The following is a 21,594-nucleotide window of genomic DNA, read 5'->3' on the forward strand; positions in this document are numbered from 1 at the left end:
GAGCTCATATTCAAGGAGGGTCTTGGGCACCATTATTAGCTATGCACTTTGGGGACAAAGACTCCCTTTTACTGAAGATATTAAGTAACTTAAAAACATAATAGGAATGCAAACAATTGGAGGGACTGGATTTGAGCCCAGGCAGGTTACAGAGCCCCCAGGGCGGGCAAATGGATATCTGGGGTGGGAAGGGGAAGTGTCACTAGACCCGGGGCGGGGTAGTGGTATGATCACGTTGCAGCTGCCTGCAAACTCGGTCACCCTCCTGTTCTCTGGAAGGTAGGAGGAGCTCAGAGCTGGGAGCTAAGCGACCTGAGCTTCCATGATGAAGTCAGCGCAGGAGCAAAATGTCCAGGAAGGAGGGAGGGAGACCAGAGGAAGGAGGAGGCGCTTCTTTCACCCACGTCCGGAGGTCCCCATATATGCCACGTGGGTGGAAGCGTGTCACACACACCCACGCACCCTCAGCCACATTCGCTGAGATCCCGCAGGGGCCGGGCTCCGAGGGCCTGTGGGTGCCGGGCTTCCGAGACCCGCCAAATCGCCGCCACCTGCTGCTGTAGCCCCAGCGCAGGAGGACGAGTACCACCGTGCCTTTCTCCACCCACCCCCGCCCAGAGCGCGGCCCTCATCCTCCAGGGCCAGGATGAAGCCACGTCTTCCCCAGGTCCCCTCCCCAGCGCGGAGTGGAGGCAGAGGGAGGAGCTCCGGCCACAGCCGCCGGCCTTCCCTCCCCGCCCCCCGTTCACCGGAGCTCCCCCTCCCCTCCGCTCCCCGCCCCTCCCCTCGGCTGCCGCAGCCCAGCCCGTCGCGCGCGTCAGCGTGGGCTCCCCGGAGCGAGTCGCTAGGTAACAGGCTGGCTCCGCAGACCCGGGGCTGGGGAAGCCCGCGCGCGTCGTAAGCAGCTGCGCCGCGGGGCTGGGGGCGCACGGACCCTCCCCCATCTGGCCCTGCAGCCGCCGGGCACGCGCGCAGCCCCCTCCCAGGATGCCTTAACGGCACCGATCGCCGCCGCCGAGGTGCCCCTCCCCTGCAGGGACCCCAACACCGCCAGCCCCTTCCTCCTTCTCAGGTGGTGCGCACTGCTCTGCGCGAGGCCAGGTGGGCGACCCGCCGCTGCGGTCGCGGTCGCAGCCGGTAAGCTGCGCTCTAGGTCCCGAGCAGGGGCGGTGAAGGAATGGGGGGCGCGCGACACGCGGGGCAGCTCCGGCCATCGTGGCCGCCGGACTGACCATGTGCTAAAGTTTCTGGGGCTCGGCGCCCCGCCGGGCGCGCAGCGCGGGGATCCGAGCGCGGTGGGTGGGGCGGCGCGGTCCTGCTGGTGCCCGCCCGCCCCCGGCCCCGCGAGGCGCAGCTCTGCGCGCTCTCACGCTTTCTTTTTCTCCTTCTTTCCCTCGGCGCTGCTCCCCCGAGGTCCTCCAGCCGAGCCCCGGCGCGGGGCATGAGGATCCCCTGGGTATCGCCTGGAGACCACCCGGCTGCGCGCACACCTCACCAACGGCGGACGGGGACATGAGCAGCGCGCTCGGGGTCCCGCGCCCGGCGGCCAGCCCCAGCCGGCGGCGGCCAGCGAGTCAGCGCTGCCCGGGAGAATGAGGCAGGAGCCGGCGGCAGCTTCCTCTTTCTCCTCCTCCTCGCCTTCCTCTGGCTCAGGCGCCCCGGGCCCGGGCCGGGCTGTGGCTCTGCTGCGTGCCCCGCGCGCCCCCCGCCCGCCTCCGGATGCTCTTCTCGGTAAGCCAGGCCCTTCGCCTCGGGAACAAAGCCCCTTCGCAGGACTTGGAGGCCGCCTCCGAGCCCCCTCCCCGCTCCCACCCAGAGCCTGGAAACCATCAGGCGTCCCATTAAATCCGTCAGTATCTTCAGCTCCCAAATCCCGCCTGAAAGCTGAACTGCCTAGGAGTCCTCAAGACCTGGGGAGGCAGATACGGGCTTGCCGTGCAGGCGAGAGACCTGTTTGGTCTAGATAACGATATATGTATGCCACTTGGGTTCGCACTTATCTTTCGGGGGACATCTGATGTTTAGTGGGTGTCCAGGCTGTGCTGGGCAGTGTGTCTCAAAATCACCCCAGGAAGTAAGACCCCCTTTTTTCCATGGCTCAGATGAGGAAACTGAGGCTCAGAGATATTGAATGACTTAATCAAGGTCACAAGGGTAGAGAACGGGAGACCAGGACTGAAAACCAAGATGCTCCTCTGCTCCTCCACCAAGCTGAGCCCTTCCTAACAAACACACTTGTCCCATTTCTTCTACTAGCTGCTTCTGGCTCCAGAGTCTGTGTGTGTGTGTGGAGGGGGGGGGGGGTAGTTGTTGCACTATCAGATGGAATAAATGGCTGATAGTATGTATTTTTGTTTCATCTCTCCATCACTACTGCTGATCCCTAAGGTGTACTGCAAGTGTGAGCCTACTTCTCTTAGGGAAGATAGTGTTTCCTGGGTGCTTTCCTTCCTTGGATTCTGTTCCACAGGCCTCTGGAAGGTTGGAAAGGGCAGCATTGGTTCCGATCTTGTGTGCCCCTCTGTGCTGTGTTCCTAAGGCATGCTCACAACCGCATCTGAAAACTTTCCCTGGGTGGGGGCTAATGAAGACTACCTGCCCTGATTGTGTAAGTCATGAAGATGGTTACTTAACAGCTGGGGTTGGTCCCAGATGGCCACCACACAGGGGCCACCCCAGTCTTGGCTCACATTTGCATCCCTCTGTGTCAACAGAACTTCACACTTCTCAGTCCAAAGGAGGGGAGCTTTAATGCAGTCATGCATTAAACCCCCCCCCTTTCCCGGTCTGTAGCTTTTAACTGTTTGTGCCCGTGCACTTAAGTTGATCCTAAGGGGGAAGCCCGGTGGAACCATTTGTTCCTGGTCTGAGTGACTTGTTTCATTGGTTGAGTCATGAAGTGTTGAGCTCCGTTGTCTACACCGCAGGACCGGGATGGTGTAGGAGCAGGGCAACGGCCTTTGCCATAGGGGCCTCAGTTTCCCTGTTAGTAAAAGGAGCAAGGTTGGGCTGATGACCTCTCAGGTCCGTTCCAGCCAATGGGGTGCAGACCTGAGCTGGGGTGCATGAGCCGAACGGACTGAGACCTGTGCTGAGTAGGTTGGAGATTTTCAAGAAGAGGACTTGGTGTTGAAGGTGCTGGGAATTCAGGTTCAGATGGAAGGAGGCAAAGACTCTGTCTTGCTTTAGTGCATCATTTATTTGGCTAAAGCACGGTGGCTATAAAATGCCCCAAGGTACTATATTGGGGTTATGGGATAGGCTAGACCTTTGGATTGGAGAGATGACATTTGTCCCTAAGAACGGATGAAAGGTGTCAACCAGATGCCCTGAAGGCTAGAAAGCAGCATGGCCTGTCCTTCTCAGAAAGAATCAATCATATTTGCATAGGTAAAACCTTCTCAGCCTGAACAGTCAGTGCAAGCAAATAAAGAGATGGTTTAATCTCCCAGCTCTGTTATCTGCTGGTGATGCTAGGGAGAGGTGGAGCCTGGTTAGAGAGCTGTGACAAGGAAAGTGGACGACTCGGATGTTCGTCTCCTGACTTGGCTTTGGACTGTTAATTACAGCTGAATGCATCAACTTGACCTATGGGCTGTTAATGGGGTTGTCATCGTTCTTTTTAAGATGTTGATTGATGAACCTTTTAAAGTGTTACTGAATCCCAAATGAAATGGGCATATGCCACCTTTTTCCCAGAAACTCAGCTCTCAGCGGGTTTTGTGACTATTTGAAATTCACAATACCAGATCCAGGCTTTCAATTTTGACAAGCTCGTGGGGTCTGTGGAGGGAACATAATGCATTCTGTGTGAGGACATTGTTTATCTCCCAGGGTTGTGTTGTAGCTCCTTGTGATTCACTGGTGAGGTTTTCAGTAAAAATGAATGCAGAGAAACAATTTCCATTAAGTTACTTTGGAAAATGGTAACAAAATTATGAAATAACCATTTTCAGATCATATATCATACTACTAATATCCAAAGCTGAATCCCACATTAAATTATTACTCCCCTTCCTGATTCTTGATTTTTAATTTGTTGGTTTTCTCACATTTTTTGCTCTTCTTCCTCCCAGCGTGAAAACGTTTAGGCAAAAACAAATGCTTCTTTTCAGGAAGGTCTTTAAAGTCAGGCTCTTCCACACCATACCCAGAGTGACTGCATGTTAAAATTTGGTAGGAGTGCTTAGATTTCTTGAGGGAGCAAAAGAGGGCATGTGTTGTAAATAAATGGCAATGACAAGGCATTTGCTTGCCATTTCTAACTCAGGAGCTTGGACCATGAGCTCTCTTGCTCCTGGCTGGCCTGCTCAAAGCTGTGAGGTCCCAGTTCAAGTGCTGCAGCCTGTGCATCCTTACATGCCTGGATACCTGGGCCGCAGAGGAAAAGAACAGCCTCCAGGGGCGGGGAAATCTGGAGTTGAATCCTGACCCTCTTCCTGCTTTGCTCTGGGTCTTGGGCAGATTGTTCCTTCTTTGGGTCTGGGTTTACATATATGCAATGGGTGTGTATGTTTGTGCCTCTGTGTGTGTGTGTGTGTGTGTGTGTGTGTGTGTGTTAGTACCAGACCTCCTCCAACTCTAAGCTTGAAGAGTCCTCACAATTCGGATGCAAATCGTTCTTAAAAGCTCCAGAATGCTTTGTATGTTAAGATTATATAACATTTTCAATTAGGCATCCATATAAACCACGAGGAAGTGGCCATTATCAAAGGTGTGTTGTTGTACCCTCTGTGGAGTCTCAGTACCCTGAATGTGTGTTGATGGGACTTTGATCCTGAAGGCGACCATGCCAGCTTCCCTGCCAGGGCTTCCTTGCACGGTGGAGTCTTGCCACGCATCTGAGAGCACCGTAATGAGCCCTGACCCTCTCTGGGATCCATGTGGCCAGAGTCACAGGAACCATTATGTAATTTGGGTCAATGGGGTAAAAAGAATATGACATTCTATCTGTCTAGCCTCATAGTCCAAGGGACTCGGGAATTCCACCTCAGTCTCAGCCTATTCCTGGAAGGAAAGGAGGGGAAGTATGTAATTGCTGTTTGCATTTGTTTTGAAAATGAAAAGTACTTTAATTAGAGCCCTGAACTTAGCTGAAACTGAAAATGGCGAGACGTGCGTGGATTGGCAGCAGGGTGTTTGCCAGCTTCCTTCTGATACCTGCGCAGTCCGTTGCCTGGGGCCAGGCTTCCTGGCCAGGTCATTTTCAGATAGAGAGGGTGAGAGGAAGTAGCCACATTTTGTCTTACAACTTAGAGAGGCAGACATTGTTGGCCTCATGTGCCAGATGAGGAAGCTGGGCTCAGCTCTCACCATCAGAGAATGGCAGAGCCCAGCAAGATTTTAAATACACTGCTAGGGTTTAAGTCACCCAGGGCTACACCATGTTCTCTCAGTGCTGCAGTGTGTCCCATAGCCAAATTGTGTCCTTAGTCCTGAATTGCTAAATAATGCCTGGCACTGACGAAAGCATGCAGATTTGATGTCGGGAACATATGGGGTTACTTGGCTATTGGTAGATTTCTAAATTCACTGGTTTTTTTGTTTTTTTGTTTTTTGTTTTGTTTTGTTTTGTTTTGTTTTAGGACATCAGATTTCAGTTAACTTCAAATGTGTTCATTCCCAAAGAGATTCAGAACTAAGCCAAATATAACCTTAAAAGAGTTGATGTTGGTAGTTCTTTGGGGGAAGCTAAAATAACTCATTTAGGTTCTACATGGTCCTGGGGTTTGGTGGAAAGGGATCTCAGAATGACACCTGGGTTGCTTTGGAAGGCGCTGGTTGCCCGCATCTTCTAAGAAGGAACATAGAGTGGAAGTTACATAACAGCCTTCAGAGGCCAGTTGTCCTCCTCCAGGATGCCATTGAGTGAATTTTGTGGAAAAACACACCAGAGAAGTAGGTGGGAGGGACACACGTAAGGTGTTAAAGGTTCACCCAGGCGCTTAGGAATTTCCAGGATTTAGGAGGAGATTCGGGTGTGAAGGACTTTGCAAGCTATCAGACAGAGATGCCGGCACATCAAGGGTTGAGGGTGGCCTTCAGAAGTTCCTTACTGAGGAGTCTGCAGAGCTGCCTGAGTATCAGCCAGACCCAGGACAGGAGACTCCTGGGTTCCATTGACAAAGCACAATTTACAGAGAGTAAAGGGAGGTCACTAAATACACTTTAGCACGTCACCCGGCTTGACATTCTAGTTTTTGACACTCAGGTTATTTTCACCAGCCATTGAAAATACCTCCAACTGTGATGCCAGCCTTGCCCGTGTTGTGATGGAGGTGTCTTAACTCACGGAGTCTGCCTCTGCCCGCCGTGCATTCCTGAAATGCTCATGTGCCACAAGGCTGAAGTTCCCTGATAGGTGACTCGTGAGAAGAGGCAGACAGAGTGGGTTAGAAAAGGGGATGGCGATCTGTAAAATACCAACATCATAGCAACCAGCACAATTTTTTGATATGGTAAAAGAGGAGTAATATTGTATGTCCCCAGAGAGACCTATAAAGTCTGAATCTTTTCCTCCTAAACTTGGAGAGAATGGGTACCTAATAGCTTCAGCACTGGGCAGACTGGTAATATGTGTGGTTATTAAAAAGTGGAAAATGCAGAAAGGAGCTCGGCAGAGGCATCTGAGAAGGTGAGATGGGGCGGCCAGGTCCACAGCCTCTGATCTGCGATCACCTTGAACAGCTGTTGGAACACAGTGTAGCAGGAATGACTTCACATCCATTTCTAGCCTCACTAATCACAGAGTACATTCCACTGAACCTTTTTTGATGTTTTCCTGTCCTCTTCGTGTGTGACTTAAGACAAGTGGAGACTCAGGTGGTTAAAAGCCTGTCCCTTGGCAGGCCCCTCTAGGTAGACTGAGGTGTGGCTTAGTATTTGTTCGATGCCTCAGTGGACAAGCAATGTGGGAACTGTTTGCAAGGTCAGGTGGTGGTGTTTGCGAGGGTTGATGTGTTCCCAGTTGATGCCTTTTCTTAATAATCTGTGATGAGCTGCTGTGTGCGCCTCATTTAGCACCACGAAGCTAAGGAGCAAATAGGGACTGCCCAGGGCATTTCCCCATCATCCTGGGTTTCTCAGCCTGAATCTGCTCATATAACCTGGCGATCGGACCAGCATGCTGCTTCTTCTGCCACCGAGAAATCGTTCAGGTTCAGATGGGCCTGGAGGTGCCCCCACCCCTGGGATTCTTGACTTATTTTAATTCAGAAAATGAATGACAACCACAGTCATCTTCTTTTAATGATCGCTATTGACGGGTCTGAGATTTTTAACAATGAATATGCGCAGAGAGTATCGCGTGCAAGCCGAAAGTGATTTATGAATGTACACAGTTCTCTTGCTGAGAGGGCTTTATTGAATACTTCAAAAAAAAGTAAGCCCAGCTTTGCAGTGTTAAAGTCTGAAGGTAGAAATGAAAACCGGCATCCTGTGTTCTCCCTGGGAAAAGCAGGAGTGGAAAAATCCACCTGGCTCCTTAAAGGAGCAGGGGAGGCTGTTCCTCCGTCACTTTTGCCGACAAGATCAACCTCACCTCCATCTGAAAATCCCCTGTGGCGTTGGCTTCTACCCGGGGCTGGTTGTCCTCGGGCCTGCTTGAGGACATCCCGAGGTGCCTCTGTGTGCTGCGCTGCCCGTCTGTGCCTGGTGCCACCTCCGCCCCTGGAGCATGCCTCTCTCTGGTCCTGATTGCTGGGACCACCCCCCATTCTTCAGCAGACAGACGTCAGCGGTCAGTACTTCAGCAGAAGCGTGCTGAGTACCAGCTCTGGCCTAGGTGTTGCTGGGCACTGAGGCTCCTGTGGACACAGACAGCGGCAGGAGTCACTCACCACGGCTCTTCCTCCAGGCTTGGGGAGGACTTGGCTGCTGCATGGAACCCGGAGGCAGGCTGGTCATCAGGTGGTTTCCTCCTAGTCCTGCCTTCTGCCTCTCTCAGCTGGGTGCCTGGGGACAAGCCACCAGGCCACTCTGGCCCTTGGCTGATTTCCATGCTTGTCTAGGCCAAGATGGGGTCACTGGAAGGTGTTTTTCCAAGTGCAATCCAGGAACTGTCTCTGTGGAAGCTCCGCATGGGCTTATTAAAATGCCATCCCTGGTCTTGTCGCCAACCTGTTGAGTCAGAGCCTCTGAGGGTGAGGGCCTGGGATCTATTTTTAACACAGTCCCACTGCATACTCACGTCAGGCACCGTGAATTTCGGGAATTGTTAGCTGGTCACCGATACCCAGTCCTGCTCCAGGGTACTCCTTGTGGGACATCCCGCCCATGCTGGGGTCTCCCCTTCACCTGGGAGCATGGCACCCCACCCTCCCCTTCTCCCTGCCTGCGATCGTTTGCTCTCCATCCTCACCCAGACTGGGCCTCCTAAAGGATCACCTCTGTCCTCCGCTTGCAGGACTCCAGTGCGTCTACGTCCCTGAGAGCAGCCAGGGGCCTTCAGGCCCTACCTGATGGGGTCCTCCCCTCATCTGCTCCTGACCTCTGCTCCAGCTCTGAGACCACCCTGCCACCGGGCACTCACCCAGAGCCGCGGAGCCTGGGCCTGAGGTGGTGGGGGCTGGGGCTGGGGCTGGGGCTGGGCCCCGAGGAGCTGCCGTTTCCTCCCATAGAGACTGATTCTCTTAAACTCTGGGGCAGGTGTCAACTTCGGGCCCACTGTCCCAGTGAGGGCTTCCCAGCCCCCGTGTAACTCCAGGCAGTGCGCACACAGTGACTCATCGTTGGGCCAGATCGTCCATGTGGCTCTAGAAGCCTCTTTCAGAGGGAGTTTTAGAAATAGATCGCGCCCCTCTTGAGCTAGACTTTTTCTTCAGCCACCTGTGACCGAGTGGCTGCTCCATTCTTCCTTCTCTTCCTTCCACACATTCACAGGCCACCCGCTACATCCAGGCGCCATCGAGGGTCCTCCATGCTCATCTGCAAGGGTTTAAATCTGATTCTTGCTCTCGCTTTTGCGCAGATGGGACAGAGAGGTCTGCAGAGCAGCCCCAGGCCTTTCTATTGTCTACCAGGGAAGAGGGGTCCTGCCTTGTATCAGCAGCTGCCCTCCTGGGGCCTGGGTTAAGCAAACTGCACTCAGAAATGTCAACTGCTTGGTGGCCATCCTGAAGGTGGCCAGGCGAGACGAGCTCCTAACTGGGAAGGCACAGAGTCTTTGAGATGGGATGTGTGGTCAGCACCTGGAGCTGGTATTTGGTTCCCAAGGGCCAGGCTGCCTAGCAATATTACAGCCTGAAAAAGACCAGAACATTTCGAACCCTCCTGGGTCTCCCCCATTGCAGGCGCTTCCCATGACTCTCAGAGGGAAGCATTCTCCTCTTGGCATCCATCTTCTTTGTGACACTCATGGTGACCACGTTGACCACGCCTGCACTGTGAGGCCCTGAGCCAGGGCAGTGCGGGGATGAAGGTAGATGAGATGGTCCCCAAGTTTGACAGATGCAGAGACTGGGGAAGCCTGCGGTAGAACAGCCTGTAGCTAGTTAGAGTGACAGACAAGCCCCAAGAGGGCAGGGTGGACGATGGGTCTGAATTGGAGGGTGGGGCACCTGGCCTGAGCCTTGAGTGCCAAGCAAGGTGAAGGGGAAAGGCATTTCTGGTGGGAGGAAAAGTGTCAGCAGAAGGGCACAGGCTTGAGTGTTGGGGACAGAAGACAAGTGGCACTGTGGGGCTGTGCCAGTGACTGAGGCTGCACAGAGACAAGACTGGCCAGTCCTGCTCAGGTGGGAGTGGGTCTTGAACACCAGACTAAGAAGTGTGCTCTGTCGTATGAGTAACCGGGAGCTATGGAGGTAGTAGAGGGAGGGTGTGGGTTTTAAGATGATAGCAGGTGGCTGTTTCCTGATCCCCAGTAACCTCTCCACTATAGAATAGCGAAGATGTGTAAAATGTTCGATGACGGTGCGAGAATGAGCATGATTGTCCAGGCGTGACCTCCAGGCGCCGATTCTCTGATTGCACTGCTGCGGCTTATCTGCTGAGAGTCTTAGCACTGTCTGGTCCTCCCGCCCTGCTGCCCGGACCCGCTCCACCGACCTTGCCGGGGCCAGGAGGGAAAGCGAGGTAGCTGCTGGCTCTGGCACAGCCACTGTGGACTCCGGCCAACAGGAAATGGAGCGGGCAGTGTCCCAGCCTGATTCACCGAGCCATGGGTCTCCCTGTGCCTCTGCAGGTGCACTCAGGCTGCTCCTGGCCTAAAAACAACGCTCCCAGACCTACATCCACAGCTGAGAATCCAGGGCACACGATCGCCAGCCAGCCTCCCCCAGTGGCAGCCCAAATGGGCAGGAGAAGAGGGTCGGAGTCAGGAGCCCAAGTAGCCACTGCTGGGGGATCGTTTGCTTTGACACTGACATGCTTGATGGGGCAGGTGACTTCTGCAGTGCTGGCTGGACAGATGGGACAGGAGGAAGCATGTCCCAGGGGGCCCGGGTGGTTGTTCCCTGTCTTCCTCCTTCACCTTCTCATCCCTAAGGAGAAGAGGAAAAAAGCCTTTTCCACAAACTCTTTTCTGGGGAGCGTGGCCCTGGCAGTGACAGGCAATGGCCACACTGTGCCAGGAGCAAAGCTCCCAGGCAGTTTGCCCGCTCGTGAGGAGCTGCCTCCCTCTGCAGGGCTCCCTGCCCTGGATGTGGGCCTGGGAGGGGGCGGGGCTGCACCACGGGTCTGTCCCATTTGCAGGTCAACAAACCGAGGCTTAGAGGCAGGAAGCAACCGGCCCAAGGTCGCACGAGAGCCATGGCGAAAGGACATCCCATCATTCTGAAGCTGGCCAGGGCCGGGTGCTGGCACAAGGCCACCTGGAAATGGACAGTTTGTACTCACGCTGCCCTGCTGCCCATGGGCATGGAGGATGTGGCTTTCTCCTTGTTGCTTTGCCCTTCCTCCTGGAAGGCAGGCCCTGAGCCAGGGACTGGGCATGACCCCTAGCTCCCTGGCCCTTGGTTTGCTCCTTGGTTCCTGAAGCTTGTGTGGGTGTTTAATGCAAGTGGGGAAATAATAAAGTAGCAGAGCAAAGCCGATGCTGGCCAGGATGGGGCAGGCCGGGAGGAGGTGAGCTCTCTGTTTGGGGCCCTGGGGGCCTGGACTGCATCATCGGTTCCCAGAAAGCCTGGGTGCTCTGTGTACCTTGTGGTTAGCCCAGATCATCTGTCAACATCACCGCTGGTGACTGGTCTCAGCTGTGCGTCCTCTGGATCCCGTTCCAGGGACTGGGCCCTCTTGAACCGAGTCACTGCCCCCCACGGTTAGCAACCAACTGCATGGGGGATGCTGTGTGGAGACCCCCACTGAGCCTTCCAGTGACCCGGTTCTCCAGCTGCCTCACCCTCCTCAAGTAGCCCCCTTGGAAGTGGGAGCCGTGATGACAGGTCTGCTGCTGACTCCAAACCCCTAAAACCTTCAGGACTTTATTGGGCACATCTGTAAGCACAGTTCCTGCTCATAAAATGTGCCCATCGCAGCCTTGCGGAGCAGGAAGGAGTATTCTGCAATCTTCCCAAGTTATGAGCCCCAGACTTGGCCAGTCTGTGGACTAGGTCAATGGCATTGCAGTTTTGGAGTGAAGTAATTTACCTGCTGACAAATTTCATAGTTTTTGCCACCTTATGGACTCTTATTTTGAGATCATAGCTGTAAAAACTAGGTTCGTGGGATGAGCACCCACCAGGATGAGGGTGATAAAACAGTTTGGAAAATGCCTTGACACCAGGCAGGCAGATATTCAGGGCGATTTTTTCTTAAGACATTTTGGGCATCTGACCTCAGCTCCTTCCGTTTTGTTTTGTTTTTCCTTTGGTGGGGGGTGGCAAGGACCACACACCTCCCTGACTCTCCTGCACTTGACTGACAGGGACTCTGTGCCTCTGTGCCTCTGTCGGAGCAGCAGTGCATCGTCAAGATTCTGACTGCTGCCGAGCCGCTTGCAGGGCGTGCGCCTGTTACTTGAAGCTGTTCTCAGAGCCGGGCTGCAGACTTGGACAAATCTGGATTTAAGACCAAGCCCATGCTCTCACTTGTTCTTTGGTTCTTGAATATTCTGCTTTAGACTTTCTGAGTCCTGTTCTGTCTTCTGAAAAAATGGTCATAATAATAGCAATTAATGATAATCATAGCTTTTATTCCCTGGGTGGAGACCCTACTAAAAAAAGAACTTCCCATTCACTATGTCAGTGACTCTCTAAGACAGCTCCATAAAATATTTACTTTTGTTATTATTCCTGTTTCACAGATGAAGAAACTAAACCTTAAATAGTACTTATTGCTGCATACAAAATATGCCTTTGAAGAGTGACTTCACATGCTAGTATGGTTTATTTTGCTCAGGAAGGTGGTTCTTGATGGGGGCCTCACGTGAGATCACAGGCAGATTGTGGCTGGGGCTGGAACAATCTGGAAGACTGCCTCACTCACATGTTTGGCCAACCGGGTTGGGAGGAGGCACACAGCCTGGAGGCGGGGACTGGAGGCGGGGACTAGAAGCCAGCGCAGCTGAGACCCGTCCATCACTCTGTGCGGTCTCTCCACGTGGCCCCACCCTACCCGCGCCCCCCAGCTGCACTTCCGCCCCTGTGCGGCTCAGGGCTCCAGTGCACCTGTGTCCAGATAGACCTAGTCCTGGGACCCATCTGCATCTTGCAGTCCAGCTGCGCCATGTGGTTAAAAGCAAGTGACAAAGGCCAACCCATATTGAAGGGCAAGGACAGTTAGACTCCAACAGGCATTGAATTTGCAGCCTGTGTGAAGCCACCAGGGAGACCTTAGTGACCTGCGGCCAGCTGAGGAACCAAAGCTGCGGATACGGGCCGTGCTCTTCCCTGGGGAAGAGAGCGAGCGGGCTTCTGCTGCTGCTCTGCTTGGAGAGGCCTGGGGGCAGCTTCCGGGGCAGACCACGCCTCGCCCGCCTCTCCACCCACGGCGCCTCCGCACTTGGCTCCTAACTACATCTGCCTTCATGGGCACCTTCCTCCATTAGGAAAAAAAATCAGAAACTTAGGTCCTGTGACACATGGTGAGCGTCGCCTTCTGATCTGCCACTGTTAATTCTATCCCAAATTCATTAGTTTTTCTTTTGATTTTAAAAGAAACTGAAGCATTTTCATGGACTCTGGGCCCCGCCTGCCTTGGGGCCTGCCTCCCCGCCCCCTGCAGGCCTCTGTTCGCTGCCCACCACTTCCCTCCTCTCCCCCTGCCCCAGGGCAGGCCAGGCTCCTTCCCCAGACTGTCAGCCTCTGGGATCTTCTCTATACCCCAGCAAGTCCCTGACTGCTCCTGTGACTGTCTCCGCTCCCGTCCTGCACTGCGAATGGACCCACCTTGTGAGAAGGCCATCTTCCCTGTGAGCCCACAGAGCCACACCCCCACCTGGCTTCCGCCTTGTCTCTGCAGGCAGAGCCGGTGATGGCCCTCTCTCACAGGCCCCGAAAGCTGCAGACTGTAGCTTAGAGGTGGCTTCTCTCAGCGCTGCTCCCAAAGCGCCCATCTTGGGGCAAGAACCAGCCATCCCCAGTTATCAGCACCCACTCATCCAACTAGGAAGCACTTTTTATTGAGCAGCCAGGCTCAGGGTTCGGTGTTTCACAAGGGCCACTGGGGGTCTGTCCTCAGAGAACTTAGAGAGTCAGAAAACCTCCCCCCAAAAACTCAATAAACAAATGATTATAGACAAAGTAAGTTTTTGATAAGGAAGTGGCGTTTCAAGGAAACCAAAGTGAGGAGTGCTATCTGTCTGCACAGGGACGTGTGCAGAGGAAAGCCATCAAAGGAAGACCAGGAGGCTGTCCTCTCTGGAGCCCCAGTTCTGCCACCTGACATCTCCCCCAGCCTCTCTCCTCGTTTTGGCTTTCTTGATCCTCTGAGCACATGACCAAATAACAGTCACCCCAAAATGGCAGCCTTAACCCTCTGTCTTCCTGACCTCACAACTCTCCCCGTCTCCCAGGGACCTACCTTGATTCTGGGGAGACAGTGGAGTGGCCTGCATGGGTGAGGCACCCCTGCTCTGTGGGCTCACGGCCGGGAAGGCTGCCTCTCCAGCTGTGATCAGGCCAGGAGTACTGGAAAGGGACTTGTAGGGTGGGAGACAGCAGTGGCCCCTCACCACCTCTTTGCCTGAGACCTGCCTCATGACTTTCAAGGCGGCTATGACCAGCCTGTGGACACACAGAGGAGGACATTTGTTTAATGGAGGAATTGCACAAGATTTCCCAGTTTTAATTTTCCCTCTGTTTCACCCTCATGTGGTAACGATTTTTTTTAAATGGGAAGATCTTAATATTAGAATTTGTTTAAAGTCATTATTTTTAATTAATTGATTGATTAATTAAAGATAATTAATCAAAGTACAGCATCCTGAGTTTCTCATTTTACTACTAAGACTTTGGTCATGCACCTAAAAATGGTCTGTGGCCCACACAGGGGACCCAGGAAGTAGGAGTCCTGGAGGTCACTCAGCGGTAATGGCAGAACATGGACAAGAAGGGCTGACATATGTCTGCAGCCAGCCAAGGTTGGGGTGCAGGGAAGTGACATGAGCTAGTCTGTGAGGTAGAAAGATAGCCCTTTGGCATCGTGGAGGTTGAGCTAATATTTGCAAATTAGAAATCGGTGCTGGCAAACACTTCAAAGAGAGCAAAGGGTTAAACGCCAACTGACTGGTTTCTGAAGACCTGTCCCTCCAGCTGCAGCCAAAGTCCCTGCCTGGCCCTCCAGGAGTCTGGAGTGGAGCCCTGTGCATTACTCATCTCCAAGTCCAAAGAAACAGGCTGGGTTGGACGTGAGAATGACCTTGACTTTGAATGTTGATTCTTTTCTTGGAGAAACCACTGGCTTTTAGAATGACTTCTGCCTTCTCTCCCTGAGAGTCCTGGATTCCTACAATGACTTTTGTTTGTGAAGCCCTCTCATGGCTCAGCTACTCTGCCAGTTGTGTGGGCAGGACTTAGTGGCCCCAAGTGACAAATGGGCAAAAAGGCTCGAACTGTGAGGAGAGCTTGCCCAGGGTGACCCAGCTCCTCGGGGATGGAGCAGGACTGTGCACCAGCGCTTCCTGGGGCCAAGTCGCGCTGGTAACGTCTTGTGGTGCTCTTAGGATGCCTGCAGGTGGGAGGGCATTCTGGCCCTGGCTCTGTGTCGGGTCCTAGCTGGGTTGAGTCTCCTAGGGCCACTGTCACAGCACCATAGACCAGGTGACTTGAAGAACAGAAATCTGCCTAACAGTAGTGAAGGTCAGAAGTCCAGATCCACAGTGTGGGCGGGTCATGCTCACTGCAAGTTCCGGGCAGGAGCCTCCCTTGCCTTTTCTGGCTCATGGCAGTGGCCACTGTCCTTGGTGGCCCTTGGCTTGCGAATGCATTACCCAGTCCCAGCCTCATCTTCACATGACCATCCTGTGTCTCTGTGTCCATTGCTCCCTCTGCTTTCTCCTATAAAGACACCTTCTTTGGATGTGGGGCTCATCCTAATCCAGGAGGACCTCACTGTAATTTGATTGCATCTGCAAAGATACTGTTTCCATGCAGGGTCACAGGTGCCAGTATCTAGGACTTGAACATCTTTTGGGGCGGGGGAGTCGCTGTTCAACTTGTTACATGGAGAGACTACTGGGGAGGGGGCTGTAGTGGGCCTTCGGGCAGAAGGTTCTCTGAGTAGTCAGTGCTGTCCCACCCGTAGGGCTTCACTGTCCCCTCTCAGGTCACCTTAGTCCAGCTTTGGTGGGCTCTGTGTCCTCCAGTCCTACTGCCAGCATGGGCATGGAGTCTGTGCTGCCGCTTGGAGCCCATGGGGACAGGTTGTGCTGCTCTGGCATCTGCTTGGGATGCTGCCAACGCCTGGGCACAGTGAGTGGGTGGCAGCTTGGACGCAGAGTGTGTACTGAGAAGCAGGGCCACACCTGGCTGCATATGTCCCCTTCCTTGGGGCCTCCGGCAGCACCTGGCTTGTTATCAAGTCAAGGTGTGGTTTGGACCTCAGACGACCAAGGGCCTGCTGTGCCTGGGGGAGCACCCAGAGCTCAGGCCTTCCCGCCCATGGACTCCTTTTCCCCACCGGGAGCCAAGCGTTGCCACAGCAGGGCTGCCTGGCCGCGTCTGTTTCCGTCCAACTCGGTTTCAGGCACATGGGAATTTTCATGTGTCTACAGCCTGGGGACTCTGTCCCTCGGGTGAGTCTTTTCACGCTCTGAGCACTGTGCAGGGCCGCTGTGGCATTCAGTGATATGACACCTCTTAAAACCGTGCCCTTGAGAAGTGCCAGCTGCCCGCACTGTAGCCTGGGAGGTGCTTGGCCCAGGAACGGAGTCCAAGATGGTGCCTCTGTTTGTCCCAGGGACGATGCTACCTGGTCTCCATGGGAGCTGCCCGCAGGAACAGGTGGTGGACCTGGACGAAGAGGTGGTCCCTAAGGAAATGTGTTGCCCTTGCCAACACATGCCTGAAGAGGCATGGTGCTCTCTGTCCCTCCAGGCTGAGGTGACAGTGGCCCACGTGGTGGGGAAGTTTCCTTTCTCAACACCAGAGAGAGGGAGCAGGGGCCCTCTAGAATCTGGTGAGGGGTCTTCTGCTGGGGACTAGAGGAAACCCGAGAGGGCGTTGTGAAGGGTAAGGAAGGGCGGGGACAGCATGGGAATGTGGTAGAAGGATCCCAGTCTGCCCCATGGGTAGCACCAGAGGCAGCCCCGATCAACCACGTGCGGAGGACGGGAGTCCGAGGTTTTAGGAGACAGGAGCCTGGAGCAACCTGGCTAAAATTATTGACTCCCTGGCTCTTAAGGAAAAGTTTGCTAAAAGTGGATCCAGGGCAGCAGTTCTGAGGGCTTGAATCTGTCCTCACTTCCTGTGTGTGACCCTGATTCCCAAAGTTACCTGATGACCTCTGAGGTCATGGGCTGCTGGTGAAAGACCCCAGGATTTACCCAGCAGGCAGCAGAGTGCCAGGGGTATAGTAGGTGCTCAGGTAACAATAACAGAGGAGCCCAGTGCCCAGGACAGCTCGCTCAAGCGCTGGATCAGCCCGGCTGTACAGTCCTGCCAGGGACATTTTCAAATGCTAATGTCCAGGTCCCTCACTGTGTTACGCTGCAGCAGGTCTGAGGTGGGCTCTGGGATCCAGGAACTTTGAAAGCTCCCCACCGATGCTGCACCCAGGGTGGGGTTCCTTCCCAGGTCCTGGCGTGGCTGCATTGTGTGGGCACTTGTGCTGCTCTGCTGGGTCAGTGTCATCATTTGCAAATGACCTGAGACTGGACCCCGTGGAGATGAGTAGGTAGTGGTTCCAGTCAGTGCCAGGCACACAGAGACACACTGGCTATCCGCGAGGCCAAGTGGCAGCTGAATTTGCTGTTTTGATGGACAATTTCCTCTTGTGAGCGGGGAAGTCAGCGGATTCCCAGGAGAAGGAAGAGTGGCAGAGGGTGCGGATGTGATGGTGAGCTGGCTCAGCCCTGAGCCAGGTGTGCTCTCCAGGTACGGTGGGGTGTTGAACGGGTTTGCAAGAATGCATCTTCTCGGCGTAGGTTTCCTTTTGGTGAAAAATGCCATTTTGTCAGAAATCCCGCTCCTCAGGGAAGAACCAGCGCAGTTGTGTTAACGAGCTCTCATTGAACACACACTATGTGCCACATCTGTGCAAGGGCTTGGGGACCCCAAAATGAGCTCTACAAATTAGACGAAGTCATGCCCTGTTGGAGCCCATGTTGGAGTCATGCCCTGTTGGTTCCCTGCCCGGCGCCTTAACCGCCAGCCTGGTTTGCTGGAAAGGGCAGCTAGGGAGAGGATCACCCTGAGGATCAGGTCTTCAGACCCCGCAGAGCAGCAGGATGTGCAGGGGCCCCTGGCCACCACTGAGCTCGTGGAAACGTTTTTTTTTTCCTTGTTACCAGTTGACTGAGAAAGGAGGTTGGAACCAGGCCAGTGACCTTCTGCAGGTGCAGAGCCCTGGGTCTATAGATCCCTCAGTTTTTACATAAAGCAGAAAGTCCCCAAGGCTGTGCCTGAAAGCAAGCTTCCCTACAAGTTGGCCTGCTTCTCTTTGTACCTTGTAGAACTTTAGGGACCGTCACCGAGGTGCCCACCCACCGCTCAGTAACCTCCCGTGGGATGTGGCAGCACGCAGATGGCACAGGTACAGATGTGGTCGTGGGGAAGGGCGGCATGCAGACCGTAGGGTCCGGGCCACGGCAGGGTTCCCTTCGGGTTTGCAGCACGTGCACTGGAGCGAGGCCACTGATTGGGGTCCACCCCTGCTGCACGTGTCCGCAGAGCAGCTCCTCTCTGCCGGCCTTGGGTTGCAGCCGAGGGCACCCATAGGGCCCAGGCAGGAGTCAGGCCTGTCGGCCAGAATCCAGAGATTGGTGGCCGATGCCATGCGAGAAGAGGAAAGTGCAGGAAGCACAGCACCCACAGCGAAAGGTGTCCTGGGCGGGGCCGGCTGAGCTGCTCTTGAAGGAGGAGTAGCCATGGGCCACGTGGAGGGGGCAGCCAGGCAGCCGCGACGGCTTTGTCTCTGAGCCTGGGAGGAGAGCGCCAGCCAGGCCAGTGGGAAGGCAGAGGCCAGATCGGGCCAAGACACACGTGTTCGCGTGCAGGCTCGATGCGGAGTTGGAGCCCCATCCTCACTCCGCGTCCACAGAGCATGTTAAGCGAAGCCTGCCTGGTGCGTGTACGTGCACGTGTGCCTGTGTGCGTGTCAGGAGGTGGAGAGCTAGAGATCCAGGCAAGCCAGCAACCAGGCATTGGGAAGGTCAAGCCCTGGGCCTTATGAGGTGGTTCCCAGTACCTGAGAATCCAGGTCCCAGGGGTCAGCGCCCGTGGGCATCGGAGCTTACTACACCTCATAACCTTTTTTCAGAGTGGGGATTTACCCTTGAGCTAGAGGCCTCCCAAGGTGGCCGTCAGGAACTTCAGAGCCTCTGATCTTCCTGGCATAGTTTTCTGGCACCTTCTCCCACCACTATCACCCTGAGCGCCAGACCTTCAGAACTTCTTTCAGGTCAGTTTCTCCCTCCTTTGAGCAAAGGCACATGCTGTCTCCTCCCCAGAACAGTCTCCTGCTTCTGCTCCTCCTTCCAGCCTTCTCCCTGACCTTGGGTATCCCTGCAGCCATTGCTGCTCGCCTCTGGGCATGGGTAGCACACAGTGCCTGTCCATCAGAGTGTCCACTTTGAATTTCCTTGGTAAGCTCCTTGTGGGCTACACCAGGCCTTACGCACCTGTTGGATTCCCAGCACCTAGCAGGCACTTGCTAAAATGTTTGTTAAATAAATCAATGAATCATCGAGAAAGCCCAAGCTCAGGGAGGTTGAGAAACATTCCTGAGGTCACACTGCCAGTGAGTGGCCGTGCCAGCCGTCAGTCTCCTGTGTGGCTGCACATCTGGTGTCTCTCCCTGTGACACCAGCCTCTGCCTCCTGGGCCAAAGTGGGAGTTCTGCAGCCAGCAGCAGGAGGAACGGGCCCCAGAGGCCAGTCTTCTAGCAGGAGAGCCCTGGGTGAGCCAGGCAGCATGTCAGCACTCAGTGTTCAGGCTTCTTGGGGAAACCAAGGCAGGAGCCCAGAAATAGAGATTGAGCTGGCCCAGCTGAGGGAGAGATGTGTGCCAGCACCCCTGTGCCAAGGAGACCTGGTCTGTGGCAGAGGGAGTCTCTGCAGCCCACCTCTGGGGTTAGGACAAGGCACCTTCTGTCCTGTTTGCCTCGGAATGAAGCTGGCACTTCTGTGAAAGGGCCAGGGCCAAACCAGGGGCTGCCCAGGCCCTCCTGACCCTAGAGACCGTTCCCCCAGAACGGAAGTAGAAAGCCTCTGCCACCTGCTTTCTCTCTGTAGGGCAGCAACTTGGATCCTGCTCGCAGGTAGGCTGGGGAACGTGCCCAGGCTCCGCAGATAGGCATGCGCTTATTTTCGGTTTGCAAACTGTAACGCTTTGCCATGTTGATATAGTAGATTTCACATGCTGATATGTGGAGCCCTCTACAGTTTACAACAGGGCCAAGGGCAGGATCTCTTTCTAGCCTCTCTCTAGGAACCTTCCTGTCCTCAGAAGTCCTCCCACGTTTTCCAGGCCACACAGTTCCCAGGGCAAGCTCCCCTTCCCTGTCACTAAAATGGTACCTTACAGATTATTCCTTGATGTGAGTTTTTTATTCATTTATTTATTTATTTATTTTGAGACAAGAGCTCATTTTGTTGCCCAGACTGGCCTCGAACTCCTGAGCTCAAATGATCCTCCTGCCTCAGCCTCCCAAGTAGCTGGGACTTCAGGCTTACATACACCACTGTGTTCAGTCCTTCAAATAGCTCTGCCTGGTGTGTTATTTATTTAATATTTAAAATTCCCTCTTAATTAACGCATACATGTTGTAACATCAAATTGGAGAGGCAGGCATATGATGAAATTCCTGATGGATGTGGAATGCTTGCTTTATTCCTAGCGATCCCTGGGGACATTCCTCGTATGAATTCATTTATTCCTCACCGTGACCCTGTCCTCATTCTGCATGAACCAGGAGTCACATCCAGACAGCGGACGGATGGCCTTTTGGTCTTCCTCATGTGGAAAAGTAAGACCTGGCCCCTCCGCCCTCTCCTCCTGCCCGGCTCCTATCTGTTTATAAAGTGCTTCTACCAGTGACTTTTATATCTTGAAATGCGAGCCTTCCCCATCGTCCTTTCCCAGGACTTTTGGCTCCTCATTTTGTGAGAAGAGGTTGTTCCTGCCCTACTGTTTGTCCTGCCTTTCTTCCCAGCCTGGATGCCACTCACCTCCTGCGTTAGGGTTGATGTCACATAGGGGTCATGACCATTTGCATCAGTCTTGTGTTCTCTACCGTGTGTGTTGTTCACAGCTTGAATCTGAAACTTGAAAACGGCTCGATAGTGTCATTGGTGTAACAGAGGCATCCAGTGCTGGGTTAAGCCACGGCTGGGTGACAGGTCCTTCTCTGGAGATGAGCATCAGAATCCTTGGACAGCTCAGAGCAGAATGGCCTGGGACCTTCTCTCTGCTCACACTCCAGTGACTTAATATGGTGCCCTATTTTAGTCTGCCTCGGCTTTGGATGGTGACTTTATTGTGCGGGACATTCCCCTGGGATGGCCAATTGCCTTTCTGTTTTTTTGTTTTGTTTTTTTTTTTTTTCTTTTCTTTTCTTTTCTGGCGTCACTTGCCCTTTTCCTTCCACTGTCCTGTGGAGCCCTGGGAGCTGGTTCCCTCCAGGAGGCTCTCTGTCCCTCCACCAGGAGTTCTGCCTCCTCCCCCAGCCTCCTGCCCGGGACTCACCTTGCGTTCCCCGCGTTCCCTTTCGTGGCTCCCAGTGTGTATGTGTGTCGGGCTGACTCCCTAAGGAAAGGGTGTGGACCCTGGACTGTCTGAATGAGCCGCATCTTATGTGCATACCGAGTAGATTTCTAGAATCCTGAAAACTTGAGCTTCCTTGTTGCTGGCAAGAGCTCTGATTTGGTTCTTTGCAGATTCCGACTTTCCATTTTTCTTTCCTAGAAGATTTGAGGGATCCCTCTGCTCCTTGATATTCATAGGCTGCCTGAGAATAGTCTGCAGGGTGGGTCTTTATTCCTTCATTGCTCTGGACGCACCG

At 54.1% G+C, this 21,594-nt stretch overlaps 1 long non-coding RNA gene across 1 annotated transcript in view; it reads left to right on the forward strand.

The window, feature by feature from the left end:
* Positions 1–855: 855 nt before the first annotated feature.
* Positions 856–21,594, forward strand: part of LOC124977290 (uncharacterized) — a 44,296-nt gene continuing 23,557 nt past the window's right edge. The window contains exons 1-2 of the long non-coding RNA XR_007107134.1: positions 856–1,137; positions 1,414–1,731. This is a non-coding gene — a long non-coding RNA (uncharacterized LOC124977290). The remainder of the gene's footprint in view (positions 1,138–1,413; positions 1,732–21,594) is intronic.

The sequence above is a fragment of the Sciurus carolinensis genome, chromosome 2 (genome assembly GCF_902686445.1).
Source record: "Sciurus carolinensis chromosome 2, mSciCar1.2, whole genome shotgun sequence".
NCBI lineage: Eukaryota > Metazoa > Chordata > Mammalia > Rodentia > Sciuridae > Sciurus > Sciurus carolinensis.